Below are 17,995 nucleotides of genomic sequence, written 5' to 3'. Positions count from 1 at the left end.
TAAGAGAGAGAGAGAGCGACAGAGCATGAGTGGGGGAGAGAGAGAGGGAGAGAGACAGAGACAGAGACAGAATCTGAGGCAGACTCCAGGCTCCGAGTTGTCAGCACAGAGCCCAATGCAGGGCTCAAACTCATGAACTATGAGATCATAACCTGAACTGAAGTCGGACGTTTAACTGACTGAGCCACCCAGGTACCCCTCTACAGAGAGCCTTAAACCATGCAGGGTTTAGGTGTTCCATTTTTATTTTAATAGCAATTTGTGGGCATTTTAACATTAAAAAGCTGGCATCAACCTCTTGGACAGGACAATACCCTGAAATTTCAAATTTTTCTATAGCATAGTCTGCTTTTGCCTGAAGTTCCCAACCCAGGATACAAAGAAGGACTTCAAGGAGTCCATCAACCTTCTAAAATATCACGTCTGTAGGCACTTTCTTATATTTGCACATATATATATATGCATAAAGTTTTATATACACATATATACAATTGTACATAATCAATTACACATACAGACACATACACATGTAAGAGTGAAGAAATTTAAAATAAATGTAGAGGCACCTGGGTGACTCAGTCGGTTGAACGTCTGACTTTGGCTCAGGTCATGATCTCACGACTCGTGGGTTCAGGCTCTGCATTGGGCTCTGTGCTGACAACTCAGAGCCTGGAGCCTCCTTTGGACTCTGTGTCTCCCTCTCCTTCTGCTCCTCCCCCGCTCATATTCTGTCTCTTTTTGTCTCAAAAATAAACATTAAAAAATTTTTTAAAATAAATGTAGATATGCATGTCATGTAAAATATTACAACAAAAATGATTTGATGACTAATAGTTACCCCCACTGATTATAAACACCTTGCAAGTAAAAACTGCATTCCATTTATCAAATATATAAACACCCTGCCTAGCATATAGCAGGTGCACAAAAAAAAAAAAGCTCAAATAAAGTGATTTCCCCAGAAGACCTGGACTAAACTATATATTCAATTAAAAAAAATAGAGTTCATAATCCTTTGATTATATAAGACATATATGAGAACCTCAACACAGATTGTTTATTTTGGGAGACTTTAACACTGAGCTTTATTAAAATATATTTATAAACAGATACTCTTGGCCTTTTTTTTGTAACTGCTCTTACTCAACTATATGACAAATACATTTGGAGATTTCGGAGGTCAGTCATATGATTCTCACCCCACATTCCAGCCCTTGCTTTTCAATGTCTGAATCCCACACAAAGGATTCACAACACACCCAGCTTTTTCACAAGATTTGACATGGGGAGTAGGAGGAAAGAAACCCTGAAAATGAAATATTCTGTGCAAAGGAAGTTCTTTGCCCTTATTTCAGTAAGTTTCCACCCCTCTTTCTGGTGGAGCCCTTGTTCTCCTTTTCTTCTTCATCTTCTTCTTCCTTCTTTTTCCACCTTGACCTCCTTCCCCTTGCCCTAAATATCCATGAGCATTAGAAATAAAATGTGAAGAAGTTTGATCTAGCTTATTAAATGGATACTAAAATGTCAGATTTTTAAAGAAATGTAACTTCACACCTGGAACTCTTTCATCTGCTCATTCTGCACATTTTGTAACAGGTGTGGAGATGGAGTCTTTTGCGGATTGCCAACTATCATCCAACTAAAGGAGTAAGATCAGAGTTTAAAAATCATCTAAAATTTTTATCTAACAAGGATACTTACATTTCCTGTTACTATGGATAAATTCACCACTAAAATACTGATTGATCTCAGATAATTGTATAAGATTTGACACGTGACAGAGAATAAATAAGTTTACTGGAGCTCCAGAAGAAGACACCATGGGCCAAGTAGTAAAAGAAGGGGAGTTTTAGAGGGAGCAGGAGGGAAGGGGAAAGGTGACATTGTAGGCTTCCAGAGGGCTGCACCTCTCTCATTCACTGCTGTGTGGCAGAGAGCACACATACTGAAGCATGCGGTACAATTTCAATCTATATTGGTTGAATGAATAAGCAGAAAATGAAGAGCTTCAGCATAAAAAAACGCAATATCATCGAAGGTAGAGAGATGGACATGTGCATGCTTATTTAGGAGAATTGCAAATACACCAATTGAGCACAGGGTTTGAATAAAGAAACAGTGGGAGGTAAGTTGGAAATGTTACCTTTCCTCTGAACTTCCACAGTGTCCTCGGTTTATGTCTATTATACCACTACCACATAGCATCGTGAATGATGTTATTCTTGTCTGTCCTCCCCTCTACAAGGTGAGAACACTTTGCTTTGATCGTGAGACCAAGATCTCCATCTGCATGCCCAAAGTTTAACACAGGGAATGGACCAGCAAAAGGTCAACTTACACTGAATGAACAAATTCATGAATCAATTTATATTATCTTGTATAATGCTCACAATAATGGTGTACCTGATGTCAGACTAAGCAGTTTGGATTTCATCTTGAGGGCAACAGATAATCAATTAATATGTTCAGTTGGAGCAAAGTATGACACAAATGCTAAGGATTCAAAGGCTAGTATCATCATGTAGGTAAGAGTTGGTGGGCTGGAATGATGGCAGTGGACTTAGGAGTGGGTCTATGAATGCAAAGAATATTACATATAACCCCAAATATTCATTGAAATGGACACCATGCTGCAAAAACCATTAATATTCTTGTTCTCTTGATCTGTTTCCAGCTACTACTCACATTATAAAAATATTTCTATCTATTTTGAGTTTAAAATATTCTTGGCTCTTACTTTTTATTGTCTGAGACCTTTTACTTTCTGTAGTACAATTATCTACGGCATTTTTAAACCATGCTTCATCATGTCCTTGATATCTGACAAGTGCATCATAATTTTGTTTAGAGGAACAAAGAGACTTATACTTAACCTGATAATTTCCATTGATTCTGTCAACAGAAATTTCAACAGACAATGGGAAAACAGATTATCAGGTCAACAAACATTGTTTTTTAGTGTTCCAGGCTTAACTTACCTTAAAATTTTGATATGGAAATAAAAGAATGCTATTTTAAGAGAGTATATAGACACAGATCACAAATATATATATATATATATATATATATATATATATATATATATTTTTTTTTTTTTTTTTTTTTTTAAGAGCCTTAATTGGAGTTGGTTTTTAAGGGCTTACACAATAATTGTTTTGCCCTTGACAAGAAGTATTTCCAGGACACAACAGCCACCTAGTTCTAAAGCAAATCTAAATGCAATTATCAAGGTTTAGAGAACAGTAATTATGTCAAACCGTCAATATTTTATGTACATTGTGCTTTCCATAGTTAAATGTTCTTAGGTAACATGCTCAGAGTTAACATGTTCTTAATACTTACCAAACATTGAGAATAAAGAGCTTTTCTTGGGAACCCATCCATTATCTGGCAAGTTAATACTTATTAAGCATTAACTTAGATGTCATGGAGTTAAACATTTTATGTAATTAATTGTATTTAGTCCCAGAATACCCTTGTGAGATCAGCGTTATTATCCCCATTTTATAGGTGGAAGATGAGGCTTGACAAAATCAAGTGACTTGCCTAAAGTCACACACCTTGTAGCTGATGAAAGCAGTATGGAAGGATGTGAACTTTAGACTCCAAAAACCTGTGTTAGAATAGTAGCTCCACTCATCAGCAGCTGCGGGTCCCTGGGCAATTCACTTACTTCCTAAGTCTTGGTTTTATTTTAAAATAGCAGGCAATGTAGACTAGTGGTTGGAGCATGACCTGTGGAGCCAGACTGCCTGGGTTTGAACCCAAGTGCTACCGCTCATTGCTTGTGTGACCTTGGAGAATCTAACTCCATATTTGAATTTCCTCACCTGTAAAAGGTAGATGATGATATTAATAAGAACTACCTCTAAGAGTGATATACAATTAAATGAGTGAATAAAATGCTTAGAACTATGTGTCTGGCACATAATGTGTATATATACATATATATCTATGTTAGCTATTAAAATAATTATGACCTATACCTCCCAGGATTGTTACAAAATACATAAAGGAAACATAAAAGCACCAAGTCCAGAGCAATGAAGATTCACTGAAAAGTTAACATTAAGATTCAAAGACAACGAGATCAAGATGTAATAAGACATGAGTAAAAGCTGTACTGCTATTGATACTTTATGGAAATTGTCAAGTGCCTGCAGGGGTTAGATGATGCCCAAATAAACTAGCTGAGTTTCTCTGGGCCAAATTCAGAATTCTGTTTTTATTTTTGGTATTGGCTCTTTGATTCTGAAGGCAGAGGTCAGCTCAATCTAACATTGGGTGATTTTTGCACTCAGTGCACACATGCTCAAAGTTCCACTTAGATATAGTAGACTAGGACAGAGCATCTGGTTCCTTCTAAGTCTTCCAGATCCAAATGTTACTTCATTTGCATTTCTCCCACATGGTAGAATTCATCTTCAGAACACTGAGAATGAAGAGCAGGAACCCAGAAGTTTGCATCTTGTGTGTGGGATTGGTGTGCATCTGCTAGTAATAGAGGTTCAGGAAACGGTGGATTAAACCATTTCCTAGTAAGGAGTCCAGAGGTAGCCTTCCAGGGCCAATACTGCAGTGTCCTTAAGTCCTCAGGGACTCATCTGCTTTACTGTGCTAAGTGTGGAGAGAAATAGCTATGATTATGGTTGAGATTCCTGTTTGTGTTTACCCAGCTACCACATTACATATACAAAAGCTAGTCTGTTGGCACCAAATCCATGTTTCTTTGACTATATACTCTTCGTATCAATCTATTAGTTCATACTCAAGCATAGAAAATCCCTTCACTGAGGAGCGCTTGGGTGGCTCAGTTAAGTGTCTGACTCTTGATTTCGGCTCAGGTCATGATCTCCTGGTCATGAGATTGAGAGCCATGTCAGGTTCTGTGCTGGGCATGGAGCCTGCTTAAGATTCTCTCTCTTTGCCCTTCTCTTGCTCTCTCTCTCCCTCTAGAAGAAGAAGAAGAAGAAGAAGAAGAAGAAGAAGAAGAAGCAGCAGCAGCAGCAGCAGCAGCAGCAGCAGGAGGAGGAGGAGGGGGAGGAGGAGGAGGAGGAGGAGGAGGAGGAACCCTTCAATGAGTTGAGAGGAAGTCTTCCACCTACAGAAAAAAATCACAAATAATAAAGAGTTTCAATGTTAGAGCAGTTGGTGCACTCATTTGGTAAGCATGAAGGAAGGCTGGCCTCCCCAGTTGAGGTGAAGGAGCCATTTATGGCTATATAGGAGCTGGGGCTTAGCTGGGAATCTGGCCTGGCGAGAGTCTTGGGTATCCTAAACATGTCTAGGTCCAGAAGAAATAGTTAGAAACAACAGAAGTAAGTTAGGTCTTGGCCAAGTATCACTGCTAAACAATTTGGTGGAAAGAAGAAGCAACCAGGTGCTAAGTCTTAACAATCCAACGGCAAGGAAGAAACAGGGTGATAGGCAGGGTCAGGATCCCCTTTGTGATGGGGAATTAGAAGATCTACTTAAAGACACAAAGAGGACACAAAGAAAGCACTAACCTGATGTAGAAGCTTCGATTGCTCCCCAAAGGGTGAATTGTGCTAACTGTACCTTGTACTTTATTGTCAAGTGCTACCTTTTAATGGATGGTTCATGGTTTGCCTTGGTATCACCACAGAGATTGACCTTGTCCTGGGTTCCCCTAAAGTCAGTCTGGCCAAGCTGGAAACCACATTTTCCTGAATTTCTTGCCCTGTATGTTTCTAGGTTAGCAGTGATTAATTTGGGACTTGGGAGACAGAAGTGAAATAGTGGCTATTACTCTCCAAAAGTCTTTGCAGTCAAATAGAATGAAAAACCAATGCAGAGGTGCCCAGCAAATTCCAGTTTTCCTTCACTCTCCTCTGGCCCCCTCTAACTCTTTTCCCAACTACTGACACTGCTACTTAACAGAGGCCCACGCCCACCACCAGAAACCGAGCTACAGACCCACAGAAGCAATAGTTATGGAGAGTCAATAACTTCCCATAGACTTCCCCATGAACTTCCCCTTTGTGTTTTTACTTCAGGTACTGGATGTTCTTGACTTCTCTTAACTTCCCTGCATCTTCTATCTTGTCCATTTGTATCAATGCTTTAAGAAGACAGATTTTTTATTTATTTTTTATGTTTTTTTTAATGTTTATTTGAGAGGAAGAGAGAGAGAGAGAGAGAGAGCGGGGAGGGGCAGAGAGAGATGGAGACACAGAATCCAAAGCAGGCTCCTGGCTCTGAAATGTCAGCACAGAGCTGGAACTCACGAACCACGAGATCATAATCTGAGCTGAAGTTGGATGCTTAACCAACTGAGCCAAGAAGACAGGGGCCCCAAGAAGACAGATTTTTTTTAAAGATTAACCACTCATTTATGCATTTGTATTTGGTAATGTTTATATCAATACACCAAAACTAAATTCTAGAGACGTGCAATATCATTAGTTTGGATACCATGAGTATATTACAAAAGAGACATGAAAGTTATTTACATGATTAAAGATTTCACAACTTTACTGGAATGGGCAGCTTCACTAAGCACCATTTCAATAATGATGTATTTTAGTCTACACACTTTCCGAAAATGTCACCACTTCTACACCAGAAATAATCCTTGTCATCTAGAACTACTTTGGTGCCTCCATACTCTGGGAGAAGAACCGTATCTCCAACTTTCATGCCAACTGCTTGAATATCTCCACCCTTTCCTTTAGAGCCTGATCCAACAGCTTCTACTATTGCTTGAAATACTTTTCCTTGAGATTTTTCTGGAAGCCTAATGCCTCCTTTGGTTATAGTTTTGGCTGCACTCCTTTCAACGAAAACGCAAAGAGAGGAAGAAACTCTCTAAACATCTTCTTGGTCTTGCCATGACTCCACCCCCTCTCTCTATCTACCCTCCCCCCCCCATCCACCCATTTTACTCTGCTCTGGAGCTGCCACTGCAGCAAGGAGACTTGCAGTCTGACCCTTGGGCCATGTGATCCAAGAAGACTGATTAATGCCTCTCTGTCTGATTTCCAGTTCCTCCTTCTGGACCTTTGTTTCCTCAGCTTCTCCCTCAATTGTGCAGGGTCTAAATCTTTTTTTTTTTTTTTTCAACGTTTATCTATCTTTGGGACAGAGAGAGACAGAGCATGAACGGGGGAGGGGCAGAGAGAGAGGGAGACACAGAATCGGAAACAGGCTCCAGGCTCCGAGCCATCAGCCCAGAGCCCGACGCGGGGCTTGAACTCACGGACCGCGAGATCGTGACCTGGCTGAAGTCGGACGCTTAACCGACTGCGCCACCCAGGCGCCCCGGGTCTAAATCTTATAACACATCTCTCATTCCATACACTCGTGATGGTTGTGCTTCACTGACTACTAAAGGTCTTTCTAATCTGAATGGACTCTTGTTCATCTAGGAAGTAGCCATGTCTCCTTTGATCCAGGAACCCCCCTGCTATGTCTCAGGATCCCTCCTATCTCCATAGGGAGGAAGGAAAATGCAGATGGCTGAAAAGCTGAATTTCCCAAGTCAATGAGGTAGATAGTCTCTGACTCATCCTCCAGCACACATAGAACTCTCATAATAGAATGTTCTAACTTTATTTTACCTCTGCCTTTCCCAAACAGCAATTGGTCTCCTGATCTCCTTTGCAGGGTAAGTAAAATCTGCCTTGATTTTCTGTGGCAAGCAAGCATGGGCATGTAAGGTCTGAATAAGAGAAACGGTCTAATGGCAAGGGAGAGTGTAGGAATGAGAAAGAAACAAGTAGTTTACTCATCAGGACTCATTGTAAGTGACACTAATCACCCAGTTCAAGCTAAGTTAAACAAAAATGGTAAGTTATTATTTCATACAATTGGCAAGTCCAATGCTGATCCTACTTGAAGTCTAGCTGGACCTGGAGGTTCCAGTAGGTTAAACATCCAACTCTTGGTTTTGGCTCAGGTCATGATCTCATGGTTCATGAGTTCAAGACCCTCATTGGGCTCCATGCTGACAGTGCAGAGCCTGTTTGAGATGGTCTCTCTTCCTTTCTCTCTGCCCCTCCCCTGCTGGCTGTTTATTTTAAAATAAATAAATCAAGATAAATTTAAAAAATATTTTTAAGAAGAAAATTTGAAGCTTTATGTGTAGCTCACATTACATTTCTTTTTTTTTAATGTTTATTTATTTCGAGAGAGAAACAGAGAGAGAGGAGCAGAGAGAGAGAGGGGGAGAGACAGAGAATCTCAAGCAGGCTCCACACTGACAGTACAGAGCTCAACTTGGGACTCAATCTCATGAACTGTGAGATCCTGACCTGATCCAAAACCAAGAGTCAGACACTTAACTGACTGAGCCACCCATGTGCCCCTCACATGATATTTCTATTGGATGGTGCTGCTTTAACATCTTGTAAGATCCATCCCCAAAACCAGGGGACAAACATCCCCACGTGATTATGTTTTCAGATGTCCTCCAAAGCCTTGTAATAAAGCAATCATAACTAATCAGCAGACTTAGGGGAAAAGTTAAAAAAAAAAAAAAAAGGAAAACCAATTAGAAAATCCATTAATTAGTATACTACTACTGAACTTACAGTATTTGTTTGAATCCATTTTTCCTTTGCCTTCCTCATATAAATTAGTATCTGTCAACAAAAGGTAATGTGTTTGAACTTTATAAGAATGAATAAAATTTGCATGCTATGACTTTTCTAATGGTAAGATAGGATCAAACAAATTTTTACCCAAAGAAAGACAGATAAATCAAGATCTAAAATACTTATAAAGTTAAAAAGTGACTGCCGTTCAGGCTAAATCTCCCAACAGCCTTTCAGTTATTCTGTTTATTTCTATATTTAGACATCAGCCACATCTTAGCGTCAGCTTTAGCAATTACAATACTTCAAGAAAGAAATTAAAGACGTGGGAAAGGCATATTTTGTATAAGCTTTACTTGTGAGCCTGACATTAAATATAATAAATTTGTGTTGAGGAACCGCTCTGTGCCAACATAGTTAGGATCTTTTGGTTAAACGCACCCCTTTGCCTGTGCCCATGCACATATTTGTAGCCCTGTATGTGGTGCCCAGCTCAATCCATCCTTCACCACTGCTGACCGGACAGGAATTGACATCTGACCAAAGCTGTGCCAGTCCGAATCTCTTCTTGGAATTTAGAATTGGAATATATAAGCTAGACTTCACTTGGTTTCTGAGGAGTGCAAGAGCTAGGAAATCAGGCAAAGCAGAAGCTAGGATGAACAGGTGCAGGCCACAGCACACTAAAAGAATCTACAATAAGATCAAGGGAAAAGAATGTAAATGTGCCAAAAGAAGGAGAGCCAAGAGGTCAAATATCCTAGGAAAGACCGAGCAAATAACTTTGAATTTGAATTTTCAAGTTCCTGGTTCCAGTGTCTTATGACATATCTCTATAATTATTATTCTACAGTTACTAGGAGTACTTTCAGACATTCAATAAATTCTTATTCATTCATTCATTCACACATTCATTCTTTTTGTTTGTTTGTTTCTGACCTAAGCTAGTTCATATGAGTTTCTGTCCTAACAACAAAACTGATCCTTTCTTTAATCAGCCAAACATTAAGGCTTGCTGTTAATTATGAAATTATTTAGTAGGAAATTAGTGAATACATTAATTATAGGAAATTAATAAATATTAATAAAATGATACAATAGGGTTCCCTGAAAAAGCAGAGTGATTACCTAGAATAGATATTTTTCATTAAATTCAAACAAATATATTGACATTCATACAATATAACTTCCATTAATATATTAAAAGTAGTAAGAGAAATTTAAAACAGGAGGAATAAAAGAGGAGGAAACAAGTCAGCTTTTGACGCTTAAGTTTTTTCCTTTATCAGTGTTTACTCCTCACCCCTTTGTTTTCATAAGATCCTCCAACAAAAAATAAGCTAGATGAATACTGAGAAGTAGGAGTGTATGAATTAGGTAGTAATAGGCATCTAATAAGAGCTGAACATTTTATAAGGTTCTTGGGAGAATCAGCAGAAAAAAGCACTGATCCTGACATGTAGAGACTACAATGAAGATAACACCAACAGCAGAGTCATTACTTGGACCTAAAAAAATTGAAATAATTTTCTTGCATCTGAGTCTCAGAAAAAGATTAGGTCTGATGGTATTCCTCACTAGAGCAAGAAGAAATGTGTACTCAAGATACAATCAGATCCATAGCAGATGGAATATCAAATTATTCACCAAATTATCATCAAGATGTAGACAGACTCATAGATAGGAATCTAATACTGAGAGAGAAACCTGAAGAGAGAGTTAGAGATAGAAAGAACAAGGAGTAGGTCTAAAGTTGAGAAGATGCAGATCATGATAAATATGGAGGAGGAATGGGCCAAGACAAGTGGATTGGAACAAAGATGACCAGCAAAGCTAGCACAGTGAGCTGTTGTATGGGGCTGGGTAAGGGGCCCAGGGAGTGGATGGTTGCTCAAAGGAAGGTGGATGGTTCCAACAATGGACAGGGTCTGAGGGACATAAATTCCAAAGCCAAACTATAATCCCACACCACCCATCAATGTACAATGTGCCCCCAAACAACATTCTCCCTACCTTCAAAATTCAGCTGAATGTTTGCATTTTATCCGTTATGTCTAGGTTGGATCATTTAGTCCAACCCACTAATTTTAAGGACCAGGCTACTAAGGGCCAGAGAAGTTCTATAACTTAATCCGTGCCATAGAGCTAGCGGCAGGGTCATGACTAAAATCCAAATTTAAAATTTTCAATATCCCAGTAGGCAGCTTTCCACATACAAATCCTCCCCAATTTTGCACATCCCAACATTTTTCACTCTCCCAACAATAGACCAGGGTCTTTTATCTCTCCAGGGATAGAGAGAACTAAAGAAAGAGAAGATAATTGAAGATTGGATGGGTCAAAGGAAGTTTCAGCAAGAAATGGAATCTGATCTGAATTTTGAAAATTAAGTATGATTTAGATAAGAAGAAGAAAGAAGGGAAGAGATTCCCAGGAAAATAAAGTAGATCCTCAGTGAGAATGTGAGGTATGGAAGCCCAAGTCTTGCAAGAGGATGAAAGAGAGAGAGAGGAGGGAGGAGAGAGGCTCCAGTCTCAGCCTTCCAAGTCACAAAGGATGCTAAATGCTCCTCTACAGATATTCTCTCCCCACCACCTCCATCCACAGAATTCAATAACCATTTACCTGAGACTATTTGAGAAGTAGAAATGTCAGCAGTTAACATGGCTTGACCACCAAAATCTATTTAGAATTGTAAGAAATGGAATCCTTCCCCATACGAGTCCTGTTGAAATGCAGTATGTTGTTTCACACTTTTCATATTCTTCATATTTTAAGAGCCCCAGAAGGAATGATACACATATACAGTGGAATAGGATGGTCTTAGCTTTTCCTGCTTTATTACGTTTTTCTCTACCACTTATCACTATCCAACACACTAAATAGTATACTTTGTCATCATGTTTATCGTTGGTCTTTCTCATTAAAATGGAAGCCCTATCACAGCAGGGATTGTCTGTTTTGGATTTCTGCTGTTTCTCAGGAACTCAGAGCAGTGCCTATACATAGAAAGTCAGAATTGGCAGAAGTCATACGTTACAGTTTTTTCTTTTATACAACTGAGAAACTAGTGTACAAACTGTGCCCCTACCCCCCCCCCACCCCGCACCAAAGTTGTCCATGTCAAATGGAGAGGCCTGAACTAGAAAGCGAGTCCTGACTCCCAAAGCTATGACCCTCCTTCCTTTTTACCAGGATATTTTCCACCATTGGATTTAGAATCTTCTGCATAAATGTCTTTCAACAATGGGAAAAAACTATGGCTAGAAAATGAGCAACATTTTCCCTTCGTATTTGTACAATTACATTAAAATAAACACAAAGGATGATCACCGCAACATCATATACAAGAGCAGGAATTGGAAAATCCTTAACATCCAACAATAAAAGATTGGTTAAATAAATTATGTGTCATCCATATAATGGAATACTTCTATAGACGTGAGAAAGATTTATGCATAGGGATTGACTTGGCAATCATACCTCCACAATATATTTCATACTCCACAATTTCATACCCACAATTCCAAATTCCAAAAATGCTCTAGAAACTAAACTTTTTTGAAACTTTAGTCACAAAACTTGACCAATCCTAAACTCACTTGACAGCAAATATTTACCCCTCCTGACATGGAAATATGTAAGACTTAATTGATCTCATAAACAGCACAAAACTGTTGAATGTGCTTAATTACGAGGTATGGTCTCAGACCATACCAGCTTTATTATGTGATATTTGGTGAACATATCCTATCACTGCTCGAAAATCCAAGATTCTGAACTCTTAAATTCAGCTGGCCCCAAAGACTCTCAATGAAGAATATGGTCTACACTAATAGTGTGTTCTGTATTCCTACAGAATAGGGTCTGTGGGACAATCCAATTTGCATAATTAAAAAAAAACACATACAGTGGTTTATGCCTAGAAATTCTGAAAGGAGTATATATTTTTTATTTAAAAAGAATGTACATTTTGGAGCATGGGTGGCTCAGTCAGTCGGGCATCTGACTTCAGCTCAGGTCATGATCTCACTGTTCTTGAGTTGGAGCCCCACATCGGGCTCTGTACTGACAGTTCAGAGCCTGGAGCCTGCTTCCGATTCTGTGTCTCCCTCTCCTTCTGCCCCTCTCCTGCTCATACAGTGTTGCTCTCTCCCTTTCAAAAATAAATAAACATTAAAAAGATTATTTTTAAAGAATGTACATTGATGATATCTAAGGAACGTAACAGAAGGCAGTGCTAAACAATTCTGCCATCACAGGAACGGACATCTTGTGGGGCCTGGGACAGCAAGAGGGAGCTCCTAGGCCTTTCTCTGTAGTGCAGCCATAAGATGATTCTCCTCAAAGCACCCTGCATCCCTGTGTCTCTCAATTGAAGAGGCTTGCTCTAGAGACAGAAATTGATTGACCCATCTTAAGTCAGTCACATCCCTGGGGGTGGGGGCAGGGTAGAGGATGAGAGAAAGCTCCCTTGACTGGCAGTGCAGATGGTACTTCCCCAAAGGAGACAGCACTGAGGCTCTTACGAGAGGGAGGGGAATGATCTGCTGGGCAGACAACTAAAAAATGTCAGCAACACACAGGGCAGGACCTGACCTGACTGTGATCTGCACTAGCTACACGCCTACTAGTAACTGAGTAAATGTCATAAGCCCCTGGGCCTTTTTTCTACCTAGGGAGGGAGTGAAACCTCCATGCTCTCATAGCCCTAATAATTTGCTGATGGACACAATGTCTCTCAGACTCAAAAATGCATACAAATCACCCATGGATCTTGTTTAAATGCAAAAATTTTTTTTTTTTTTTAATTTTTTTTTCAACATTTTTTTTTTTTTTTTTTTTTTTGGGACAGGGAGAGACAGAGCATGAACGGGGGAGGGCAGAGAGAGAGGGAAGCACAGAATCGGAAACAGGCTCCAGGCTCTGAGCCATCAGCCCAGAGCCTGACGCGGGGCTCGAACTCACGGACCACGAGATCGTGACCTGGCTGAAGTCGGACGCTTAACCGACTGCGCCACCCAGGCGCCCCTAAATGCAAAAATTTTTAATGTTTATTTATTTGTGAGAGAGAGAGAGAAAGAGAAAGAGAGAGAGACAGAGTATGTTAGTGGGGGAAGGGCAGAGAGAGAGAGGGAGACACAGAATCTGAAGCAGGCTCCAGGCTCACCCGACGCAGGGCTTGAACTCATGAACCGCGAAATCATGACCTGAGCTGAAGTCAGACACTTAACCTACTGAGCCACCCAGGCACCAGTAGGGATCTTGTTTAAAATACAGATTCTAGGGGTGGCCAGCTGGCTCAGCTGGAAGAGCATGTAACTCTTGATTTCAGGGTCATGAGATGGAAACCCAAGTTAGGTATAGAGATGATGTAAATACATAAATAAATAAATAAACAAACAAACAAACTTTAAAAAAAGCCATCAAAATACAGATTCTGATTCAGCACATCTGGAGTGGCCTGCATAAGCTCCTAGGTGATGCTAAAGTTGCTGGTCAACGAGACCACACTTTCAGTAGCAAGGTCCCAGAGCACTATGCTGTGGCTTGCAGATTATACAATGCTAAGCCAAAAGTGGCAAAATTTGAGATTTGAATCATTTGGTAGTTATCTGCTGATCAAAACATCCTTTGTGGCCCAGTTTATTGCATGCGCTGAAAGTAAAGATATAGCCAGTAACAGGGTCTGTCCTTTGTGAAGGCAAGCAACTTTCAACTTAATTGTTAACCTAATCATTAATCGATAAACCAAGAGTTTATCCATATATTATTACTCTGAAATATATAACCTAAGAGCTTTACCATCAAATATAGTAGGTACTTAAGAAACAAATGATTCTAACTTTGGTTTAGAGCTAATGCAAAAGATAGTCACTTTTCAAGGTTTTCATGATTCCTCTAAACTTCAGAGAATTTTTTTGAGCCGTAGACCAATCCATTGTCCAATAATACCAGGATGTTAACCAACAGAATTTAGCTCGGGAGGGCCCAGAGGAAGACCTAAGTTTTCACTTATGGCTGTTCAGATGGGTTTCAATAAATAATTAATTGTAATGGAACTGGGGGACTCTAAAAGTATACAGTATTAAAAGTATCACAATCAGTTTGTTTATCTAAGGTTGTGCCTACATTAGGAAGCCAAATCCCCTCTGATAGGTTTATTGGTGTTTAGTCTACATTAGGTATAATTTTAGAAGTCAAGTACTCTCATGTCAGACATTTTCCAAATTACACTTTCAGACTAGAAGCCACATCAGAAACCGGAGCTGATTGCGACATTAATTACCCCCAATCAAACGCTCCCCCCTCTGCCAGTTTTCTTCCATTCTGTGTCCCTTCCCTGACATTAAACCACCATGCCTTGGGGACACAGGAGGCTGGGAGAGCCAAATAAGACAATTACCTGCAAATTCTTGAATAGGAAAGCGTTCTGGACATTTCGAGTTATAATTCACCTCAAAGACACGAAGCAATTAAAAACAATGTTTTAAAGCCTCACAAAGCAGCATTTTGTCCCCAGATGGACAGCTTAAAACCTCAGGCACCCTGGGGCCCTAGACAGTGAGAGCTAGGGAATAACTATAAGGAAAGGGCTTCTAAGTAACGAGACAAAAATAAATCAATGACTAAATATTTACAATGCAAGTGGTAACATCTGGAAGTATCCAGACCAGAGGGCAAGCTTTTCCCACTTAAACCTAGGGACTAGGCAAACTCTCACTGCTTACAGCAGCTGTTTCCAGAAAGCCACTGTGGTATCTATGGCAATCCAGTGGAGCTGGTCCAGAGAAGACGTGCACCCCAGCAGATTAAGAGCCGGGGGGACATTTAAGATTTCCTTACTCAATAACTTTCACGTATATAAGTGTTGTCAACTATAATCACAGTGCTGCCATCAGATCCCCAGAACTTACTCATCTTCTAACTGGAAGTCTATACCTTTTGACCAACATCCCTGCATTCCCTCTTTCCGCGGCCTCTGGTCATCACCGCTCTCCTCTGCTTCTAGGAGTTCGGCCTTTCTGGATTCCACAGATCAGTGAGGTCGTACAGTTTTTGTCTTTCTCTGACGTTTCACTTAGCATGATGCCCTCAAGGTCCAGCCATGGTGTTACCAGTGCCAGGATTTCCTTCCTTCTCAGGGCTGAATAATATCCCATCGCATGTGACTGAACGGCACATCTTCTTTCTCCACTCATTCTAAAGCGTTAAGGAAATCGATCTTAAATGTTCTTCCCACAAAAAAGAAACGGCAGTTCAGCGACGTGATGGAGGTGTTAGCGAACACTGTGGTGTGTTGCATCGAAAGTTCAGGAGCTTTCTGGCGAAACGGGAAGCTGGTCTCAAACACAGAAGGCAAGGAGAGACCTGGGAAAGAGGCTGGCCCCTCCAGGTTGACAGGTGAGAGGTGTAACAAGCAGGGAACTCACAAGGCTTGTCTTGGGAGGCCGGAAGACGGGTAGATCTCCCCACCTGCTCGCCGGAATCTTAAAAGATTAGATGGAGGCCCTAACGGGGTTCAGTTGTGTACGCGTCCAGAGAGTCTCAGCAGCACATTGCTCTCTCGAGGCTTCATCTTTGAGAACCCGCTCCCGCTGTGGTGGGCGGAACACACATTCCAAGGACGGGGCGGGCTGAGAAGCCTCCAATCTATCGCTTGGGGGGGGGGGGGGCAGCTCCGGGGTCAACCCGAGGTCATGTCCTCTCCACGACCTCCTCAGCTCGGTGGTAATCATTTTGTGATATACAAGTGTATCAAATCAACATGTCGTGCAGCTTAAACTTACATGATGTTACATGTTAATTAAATCTCAATAAAGCTGGGGGCGGGGAATGTTTTAAATTAAATGAGGAGGGGCGCCTGGGTGGCTCAGTCGGTTAAGCGGCCTACTTCGGCTCAGGTCATGATCTCGCGGTCCGTGAGTTCGAGCCCCGCGTCGGGCTCTGTGCTGATAGCTCAGAGCCTGGATGGAGCCTGTTTAAGGTTCTGTGTCTCCCTCTCTCTGACCCTCCCCGTTCATGCTCTGTCTCTGTCTCAAAAATGAATAAACGTTAAAAAAAATTTAAATGAAGATACACATACATCTTACAAACCATAATTTCCATCTCTAGGTAGATTCTTCTCTACAAACCAGAGGAAATCTAACGTATATAGCTGAGGGGACCTGTACAAGGAAGTTCACTGAGGCTTTCTTTTTAACAGAAAAATATTGAACTTAGCCTTACTGCCGATAAACAGGAGAGATATTAAAAATTTGAGGTAGGGGCACCTACCTGGGTCACCTGGATGACTTAGTTGGTTAAGCACCCGACTCTTGATTTTGGCTCAGGTCATGCTCTCAAAGTTGTGAGATTGAGCCCCACATGGAACTCACACTCCACTCCAAGTGCAGAGCCTGCTTAAGATTCTTTCTGTCTCTCTCTCTCTCTCTCTCTCTCTCTCTCCACATCCCTCTACCCCGCCCCTGCACACTCTCTCTTTTAAATAAATAAATAAATAAATAAATAAATAAATAAATAAATAAATAAAACATTTTTAAATCTAAACATCTAAATTTTTAATCTAAACATTTAAACATCTAAGGTATAATGTAAAATATGAGGTATAAACATCTAAGGTATAATGGCAAGCAATTTAGTAGTTAAAATTAATTCGATACAGCCACATGAATATGTGTAGATAAATGTTTAAAACAATAAAGAGCTGGGGGGGGGAAGCGAGTTACACAGTATGCCTTCTGTTAAGGCAAATGCTAAACTCATCCAAATCAATATTGCATATTGATGAAAGCACACAGGTGTAGTGAATGGGGAAAACAGGGCTAGAAAGAGGAATCATCAATAAAGGCACATTTGTTAATTCTGTAAAGACAAGTGGTGGATTGCATCCTAAGGGTACAGATGTAGTTACAACATTTAACTACAGTAAAATTAATAAAATTTAAAATGAAATGATCTCAGATAAATATGTCAACACATTAAGATTTTAGGGCTGGTGAGCTCCCACCTCATTTTTGTGCTTCTCTTGCTCTCAGTCTTTAAGATCTGCTGCAGTAACAAGGGAAACTTATCATGACCTCTGGGCAGCTCCTTGTATTGTTGGTTCCTAAAGCAACTGGGTTTATTTGTTGGTTTGTTGGTTTGCTTGTTTTTTATGTGGTTAAGAAAACTGAACGTTAGCCTCCAACAAAAACATTGAAAGTGGAAGAAGGATGCCTGGGTGGCTCAGTTAGTTAAGCATCCTATTTATTTTTTAATTTTTTTTATGTTTATTTATTTTTGAGAGAGAGACACACAGAGTGCGAGCAGGAGAAGGGCAGAGGGAGAGGGAGGCAGAATCTGAAGCAGGCTCCAGGCTCTGAGCTGTCAGGATAGAGCCCGATGCGGGGTTCCAATCCACAAACTGTAAGATCATGACCTGAACTGAAGTCAGACGT

This window comes from Leopardus geoffroyi, chromosome B4 (genome assembly GCF_018350155.1).
Source record: "Leopardus geoffroyi isolate Oge1 chromosome B4, O.geoffroyi_Oge1_pat1.0, whole genome shotgun sequence".
Lineage (NCBI taxonomy): Eukaryota > Metazoa > Chordata > Mammalia > Carnivora > Felidae > Leopardus > Leopardus geoffroyi.
The sequence above is the reverse complement of the archived record's forward strand: the minus strand, read 5'-3'. Positions refer to the sequence as shown.